Consider the following 8,159-nt stretch of genomic DNA (forward strand, 5'->3'; position numbering starts at 1 on the left):
ATACACACTACACACAACCACACACACCACACACAGACCACACACCACATGTAGCACACACGCGACACACACACACCACACACACACAGAGCATTACCCTCTGCACCCCAGGCTGGAGCCAATAACAGCTGCTGCAAATCAAAGGCTGTGGGTCATGTCAGTGTCACCTGCTGGGGCTGGGTACAGCGCACACTACAGTGTCCTGGACGGAATTACTCATGGGTAGGACAATCTTCATCCACAGGCACTGCCATCAGACCTCTGGGCTGGTGAGAAACGCTGTGCCCACCTCCCAACCCCACCCTAGCAGGGAGGTCACCACTCACAAAGGACCCCTGTGACCCCCCAGAGAAAATGGAATCTTGACCTCCAGGGAGGAGGGCCCCGCACCCACCTTCCAGCACAAATAACTGCTCTGAGAACTGCACTCCGCCCCTGCTTCACCCCCAGGACTGGGCCCTGCGATGATCAGATCCACCCAGCAGCCCCACACCTGCCCCACCCGCGAAGCACGCCACGCACACCCTTCAGGTCTTCCCTTGACCTTTCCTCCCCTTCAGGGCCACTCCAGGTGTTTATTTCAGGCCTGGCACCATTTTAACCTAAGTAAGGACAGAGGACTCCACGGGGCACTATGGCCAAACCCTGGCTTTGGGGGCGGGGGACCTGGGTTTGAGTGTTGGTTCTGCCCTCTTGCCAGCTGCACGGCTTTGGGCAAGTCGCCGCGGCTCTCCTAGCCTCAGTTTCCTCTCTTGTGAAATGGGGGTAGTGAGAACGCTCAGCTCGCAGAAGTGCTGGTGGAGAGAGAAAGAAGGAGTGCACGTGGGCACCTATGGGGAAAGTGCCCTGCCCAGGGAGGAGTCTGGCCCTCCTTCCACTTCCCTTTCTCCACTCAGCTACGCACAGTGGAAAAAGCCTGCCATCAGCGCTGTGAAGCTTCCTGCTCTGCCCACTGCCTTCTGAAGGGCCCCGGGGGGTTTCCCCAGGAGCCGGGCTGCAGACGGCTGGGGGCAGGGGAAGCAAGGACAGCCACCCCTCCACCCACATCACCTGTCTGGCAAGAAGGGAGGACGTGGCTCCCAGGGCCCAGGCCTAGGATCCCAAACCATTCCCTTCTGCCCTGCCAGCTGCTCTCGCCCACATTCCCGGTCAGCCAGCAAACCTTTCAACAGTGGTTCTCGCTGCTGACCCTTTACCCAAGTGGGAAGGTCCCTGGGACACTCTGTCCCTCCACCATGCTCCTTGTTCCTTGAGGCTATCTTTGCACACAGTCGCTCTTCCCAGGGACCCTCCCAGAACACGGGGTCCTCATCTTCCTCTGGACTCTCACAGGTCTCAGTGTCTGCAGCCACTGGCCACTTAGAGCCTCCACTCCTGGTCATTTCACAGCAGTTTGGCTTCCCAAGACCAACCAGTCTGAAGGTATGGCTTGTACTGTGGTCCTCCATGTGTCTCTCCGTGAGGCTGGGGTGCACAGTAGGCACTTTGTCAACACAGGTGGAATAAGCAGCTGTCAGGCCAAACCCAACCGGCACACTCAGAAGCCCACAGGTTAGATGTGGCAGGCTGAGGGGAGGCTGTGCTCCAGGCCACACAGAAGCTGACGGCACAGGGCAGGAAAGGGCTTTCCAATTAGGCAGAACTGGGTTCAAAAGTGGCCACTCTCTGTTGGTCAGGTGGCCTTAAGCGAGCAGGCTCAGTCCTCAGTACAATGGGAATCACCCCACAGCGCCTTACTTGCTTACTCATGGGGTGCTGAAGACTCCAGGAGAGGGGGTGCACATGCTCTTGGCAGAGGGCCTGGCAGAGGGAGGTCTGCGCAGCAGTGAAGGTTAGAGGACTGGATGAGAACACTAGGCCTCTGACATTGCCCCCCACCTCCTCAGAAAGCTGTGGCATCACCAGCAGGGGAGTGCCCCAGGGCAGGGATTTCTTTGGGTCTTGTTCTCTGAGCCTGGGACAACTCTGGACACATGAGGAGCTCAACAGGCATTTGTGATTGAATGAATGAGTTGGGAGGAGCTAAGAGGACCTCTTCAGCCAAGATCTGACTCCCTGCAGTCCCTCCCACCTCCCCATCTGCTGCGAAATCTGAGGCCAGGGAAGAGCCCAGGGACCAGGTGGGAACAAGCAAAGCCTGCAAGACTAAACCAGCCAGGAAGAGAGGGGCTTGTTGGGGGCACAAGAGTCAGGAGAGGATGACAGACAGGAAGGTGGTAGGCATATTTGTAACGACTGGGAAAACTTGGGCTCAAATCCCTACTCCTCTTAATTGCTCTGTGACCTCAGGAAAGTTACTTAACCTCTCTGAGCCTCTATGTCCTCATCTGTGAAACCACACTATTACTTCTACGAAGCCCACAGGTTTGTGATGTGTGATGATGAGAAAGTGCAGCTGAGAAGCCTGGCCTCTGGTGTGTGCTCTGTAAAGGACAGCAACTAATAATATGAATAAGGTGGCTGCCCAGGCTCTGCCCTGGGCAGATCAGATGGGACTGAGGCATCATTCCCCTGCAGTTCCTAGAGGACTTCCCCAACCCCCTGCCTCTTTCCCAGGAAGCCTGGTTTCCATAGAAACAGATGGACGGCTGAGCTGTCCCCAGCATGGAGACTATGCCCGTGAGGGCTGGCTTAGGAAACCTGACTGGCCGGGGGAGTGGGGAAGATGAGGGAGGATAGGGGAAGGGGCCCGGAACGTCCATCAGTGGCCAAGCCTCCCCGTGAGTCAAGGGGGAGTCAATGCTGCTGCACACCTCAGCCAAGGAGCCACTGCCTTTCCAAACAAGAGCTTCTGTGATAGGGGCAGGCGGCACACCTGTTCCTCCACCCCGCATAAGGAAGACCGTCCCCAGGGCCACCTACCCCGGGGCTGCAGGGAGCGGGGCAGGTACTTCAAGACCATGAATCCCCTGCAATCCCCACCACAACCCTATGAGAATGGCCATATTATCACCCCCATCTTACAGATGAGAAAATGAAGGCTCAGGTGACTTATTCAAGTGTCCCTTGAGGTAAGTGGCAGAGCTGGAATTCAAGCCAAGGTGACTGTTCTTTAACTGGACATCCTGAGAGGAGCTGGTGTGTGTGTGAATGTGTGCGGTGGTGGGCGTGGGCGGTGTTTGGTGGACTTGGCCCATATAAAGAACGGAGCTCTAAGCCATCTTCCCCATGGCAGCTCCCCCGGAAAGTCCCTGGCAGTTGCCAGCGTCTGGACTCCGCTCTGGGGTCCAGCCTCCCTTAGGTTAAGGCCCTGCAACTCCAGCAGGACTTGGGGAGGGATGCAGGGAGACCCATTGTTCTGTTATCGCCTTGGTACAAAATAGCTGGAAATGGGGTCTGGGACAGGGCAACACAGAGTTGGGGGGCGGGGTGCTGGCAGTGAGAGCCAGAGCCTCAGGCCACCGGCCAGAGAGAAGGGGAGGCAGGAGAAAGAATCTTTGCTCCCTAGAGGGTGGGACGGAATAGAAGGTCCAGAGCTTGCGTCATCTGCTCCAGCTGTGGTCCCTCCCAGGGCTGCCATCGGCCCCGTGGGCAGGATAGGGGTCTAGAGATCCCCTAGCCCAGAATCTATCGCCAGGACCCTCAAGCAGTGAATCCACTTGTCAAGGGCTGTACTGGAGAGGCCTGGGGACTCAGGGACTTGTGTTCAGATCTTGGCTTTGCACTACCAGCCTCGTGCCTTTGGGCAAACTCCTCTTTGAAGGAGCCTCCCTTCCTTCCACCGTAAACGGGGCAGTGGTCCCTGAGTCACAGGGCTGTCGGGGGCTAGAGAGCTAATCTAGAAGTCACGGGACACAAAGGAGGCTTTATGAAATTGGCTGCACTACTGACATCCTCGCAGCGGCCTCTGGGCTGCAGGTTTCATCGGAGGCCCACAGCTAAGGAGGAAGCCGAGGCAAGGCTACCGGGTGGCTGGGCCTCGGCTGGCTCCAGCTGGCTTGCTATCAGGCCATCCCTCGAGAGCATCATTATTCCAAAGGCCGGGGCTGCCTTAGTCAGTCTTGTCTCTCAAGCAGATCCTGAGCCAGCGGAGGGCGGAGTTGCAGCATCCGTCTCCCTCATCACCTCAGCATCACCACTGGGCTCAGTGTCCAGGCTGCTGCAAAGAGTGAGGACAGAGCGGAACTGGCCAGGAGAGGCGGGTGCAGGATGCGAGTCCCGTGGCAGTGGCAATCCCCGTCTCCATGCCACGGCTCTGCAGTTGAGAAAGGTTCCACGCCCCATTTCCAAGAACCTCCAGGAACATGTGCCCTGGGATCTGGTAGTAGAGGGTTTGTCCTGGAGCTGGAAGGTGGCAGTGTGTCCTGAGTCACTGGGCCCAGAGGACAACTGAGGTCACAGGCAGATTCTGCCATCACTGGTAAGCCACACCCTGTCTTTGGGGCTCAGTTTCTTTGTCTAAGAAAATGAGACTGTGGTCTCTAGGGTCCCTCCCAGCCCTGCCTCACAGCAGCCACACTCCAGGCCCCTGCTGGGCCCCAGCTCAAGCTGCCCCACCCCCAAGTCCCGCCACCCCTCAGCCTGGACCGGCACACAGGTCCTGTCTTCCTACTCTTTCTGTCTGAAGGGGCCCAGTTTCCAGAAAGGCAGAGGAAAGCCCAACCTTTCATCAGAAACATTTCCAAAGCTTTAGGGACAAATAGGAACATTCCCTACTGTGCCGAAGAGGGCGAGAGGTCAGGGCAGAGCAGGTGGCAAGAAGGAGGCATCCCTGGGGTCCTCCCCTGAAGGGTCTGAAGCTACTGCTGTGGGCAAGGGGATCAGGCCCTCTGATGGCCTCCATCACCGCTCAGAAATCACTGGGAGGTTCTTCCTGTCTCAACGGTCATTCACATGGGCAGAACACAAAGAATTCCTGTCCTTTTCACTCAGAGAATAGGCCCGCCTGTCCCTTGGCCCAGTGACCATGTCAGGGCCCTTAGGGCAGCTAGTGTCGTCATCAGGACAGCCTGACTTCCAGATCCTATGGGGCTAGGGGTCTGGTGAGAATGCAGCAGGCACCTACCTCTCCTCCTGGCCCCAACTCTCCCCATGCCCCTCCCCCGCCCCATGGCTGTTCAGGAACTTAGAGGGGAGGAGAAGAGGGTGGGAGAGGAAAGGAGAGGAGCTTCCTCAAAGGGATCCTCCACTAGGTTGAGCCCATTTCTTCAAAAGCAAGTGGTGATCTGTCTTCTCTGTAGGCTGGGGGAGGCAGGTGGAAGGGTCCCTGCCCTTTTCCCAGGATAAGATGGGCCACAACCACAGTCCAGGACTGAGTGTCTCCCCAATCCTGGGGTGCTGACTTAGTGGTTAAAGGACTAGCTCATGACTTAAAAGACTTGTGCTTCATCCTGGCTCTACCACTTATGAGCTGTATGCCCTTGGGCCAGTGACTCTGCCTCCCTGTGCCTCAGTTTCTTCATCTGTTAAATGGGTGTAATAATGACACCAACCTCTCACCAGTGAGAAGATGCACAAAAATATCCAGAACAGCGCCTGTTTTGTAGTTAATGTTCAATAATAATGCTGCTCATTATTTTTAGATTAGAAGATTCTATTCCTTGCCTCAGTTGCCCCCTTGACCAAATCTGCCTCACAGCAGGTCCCCTTCTAGGGATCATGTGCCGGGTCAGAGTGGGGTGCTCAGAAGGGAGTGGTCATAAGAAGGAAGTGGGATGAGAGAGAGCAAGGGTCACTTTGGGGCAGGAGGATGATGCTGCGCTGGCCCTGGGAGGGGTCCCACCAGTGTAGCAGGATAAACAGTGAGACACAGGGTGCCGGGGAGGTATCATGGGCCAGGAGTCAGAACATCAGGCACCCCGCCCTGCAGCTGCCACTCCTGGCCTGTGTGTGTCCTGGGGTGACTGATATACTGTCTCTGAGCCTCACTTCCCTCACCTGTGAAATGGGAGGAATTCATCCCTTCTCAGTCAGCCTTGCCTCCTATCTCTTCCTCAGCCCCTCACTCCCCTGCAGCTGCAGGGCACACACATTCCAGCCTCAGGGCCTTTGCACGGGCTGTCCTCTAGCTGTCTACACAGCTCACTCCCTCATCTCCCTCAAGGCTTTAGCTCAAAAGTTACCTCCTCAGGGAGGCCTCCCTGACACCCTGTTTAAAATGACAACCCAGTCCCTGGCCTCAGTACCCCCAACACAACTTTTCCCCTTCACCTCTCAGTACACTATATAATTTGCTTATTGTTTTTTGTTAGCTAATTGCCTCTTCCTGCCCCCTGCTTTTAAGCATTAGCTCCATGAGGACAAAAATTTTTATTTTGTCCACAGCTATCTCCCCAGTGCCTGAAACTGTCCCTGGCACTTTTCTCCATATGCCATTTTTGGTGTAATGCTCACAAACATTTTGTTCGATAAGCAAAAGTAAAGGACAGCCCCAAACTGTGTCACTATGGGACATTCCTGTTAACTCCAGCCCACTCCTCCGCCATACCCCTAGAGGGGCAGGCCCTTCTTCCCACAGAGGTGGGGCTATCTGAAGAACTTGGGAGGCTGGGTGTGAGCTGGAGAAGGCACAGGGGGCCTGGAGGCAGAGCTGTGCAGAAAACAGGTCGCAGTCCTAGAACCGGCAGGTCATGACAGCTGGACATGGGTGAAGGGGCTTTGGGCCTTAGTCCTCCACTCCAAATTTGGAAGCACGGAGGAAGTTGACGACGTGTAACTGGGAAAGAAGCGGCCAGGGCAGAGGCCTCCTGGGATCGTGGAACAGAGGGGGCCTCAGGAACAAGACGACCCATTTTACAGATGGGACAACAGAAGCCTAGAGAATAGTCTTATTTCCTAACAACCCAACAAGAAAAATCTTTTCTCTCCTTTCTTGAAGTCTGGGATTGAGGCTAAAGGGCGGACAGTGCCCCCTCCTGGCTCTGCAACAAAACGACCCCCGCGTCCCTGGGATCTGCCGGCCGCAGGTCCTGGTCCCCTCTCCACAGGCCATCGGGGATGGAGGTTCAAGGGACCACATAGTTGGGGTGGGCAGCCCCGGTGACTTCTCCTCGCAGGCCTGCCCCGTCAAGAAGTTTGTTTGAAAGAAACCAACCAGGAAGTGAGGGATAGTAGGGTGGTGAGGGGGCCTTGGCCAGCCGCTCTGGGCTTTGGAGGAGCCTCGGGGTTCTTGGCCTCTGCGCTACTCCTGCCCCAGCCTCCATCGCTCCGGAGGAGAAACCCACTGCCCCCGAGCTCCAGGAGGAGGCGGAAGCCCGCGACTGGGTCAGGGCGAAGGAGCTCAGAGCGAGGGGACCCAAGGCGAGCGCCCCGCCCCGCCCCGCCCAGTAGGGCGCGCCGGGGTGGGCGCGGCGTTCTGGCCTTTCCTCCACACCGCCTCCACCGGGTAGGTGCGAGTGCTCTGCCCACGGCAGGGGCCCTAGCCCACCCAGCGTCCGGCCAGTAGCCCCACACTGCCCCCTTCCTGCAGATCGCGCGACTTGGGGGAGGGTGGGGGGCGTCTCCACCTGTGCGTCCCCTACCCACCCCCTAACTGGGCTCAGGCGCGGCCTGGGTTTCTGCCCGCCCCTTTCCAGCCTGGGGACTGGGGACTCTCCCAGCCTCGCCCCTCCCCCTCCAATCTGTCCCTCATGTCCCCGCTCCAGACACTCACCCACTTTCTGAGACCCGGGCCGAGCGCCGGTGTCCCCCGGCGGGGAGCTCCGAGTCGTTAGGCGGCCCCAGGTCCTCCGGCCCAGGGCCCCTGCCCCCAGGCCCCCGCCCCAGAAGGTCAGGCCAGACCTGTGGGCAGCGGGAACTCCGCCACCACCTCCGTCCGCGGCCCTGCGGGGGCAAAAACGGGGGGAACTCGCAAGTTTGCGCCGCGCACTCCTCCGGCCGGGAACAATGGCGGGAGGGGGAGGGGACAGAGAACCGAGCGCGGGGACCGAGTCAGACCGTAGGGAGACAGAAACTGCTTTCGCTCGGTTTCTCTCCTGCACCGAAGCAGAAAGCTCGAGCCCGAGAGGCAGAGGCCGAGGACGAAATAAGCAGTCCAGGAGGAGGGCGACCGCGGAGCCGGGGGAGAGGGGAAACCGAGTCAGAGGGAGGGGCGGCAAGGGGAGAGCGCGCAGGAGAGACGGAAAGGGCTGCGAGACGGCGCCTTGGGGAGTCGGGGAGGCGACCCCCTGGGGTCCCAGCGGACTCATCGGGTGCCGAGATGTCCCGGGGCGCCTGGCTAG

The 8,159-nt window shown here is 58.3% G+C and overlaps 1 protein-coding gene across 1 annotated transcript in view; it reads right to left on the reverse strand.

Annotated features, from left to right (window-relative positions):
* TP53I11 (tumor protein p53 inducible protein 11) overlaps nt 1-7,771 on the reverse strand; it is a 16,515-nt gene extending 8,744 nt beyond the window's left edge. The window contains exon 1 of the mRNA XM_012001360.1: nt 7,592-7,771. The gene's annotated coding sequence lies outside the window, so the exon portion shown is untranslated. The remainder of the gene's footprint in view (nt 1-7,591) is intronic.
* Nucleotides 7,772-8,159: the final 388 nt, after the last annotated feature.

The sequence above is a fragment of the Mandrillus leucophaeus genome, unplaced genomic scaffold, assembly GCF_000951045.1.
Source record: "Mandrillus leucophaeus isolate KB7577 unplaced genomic scaffold, Mleu.le_1.0 Scaffold66, whole genome shotgun sequence".
Taxonomy (NCBI): domain Eukaryota; kingdom Metazoa; phylum Chordata; class Mammalia; order Primates; family Cercopithecidae; genus Mandrillus; species Mandrillus leucophaeus.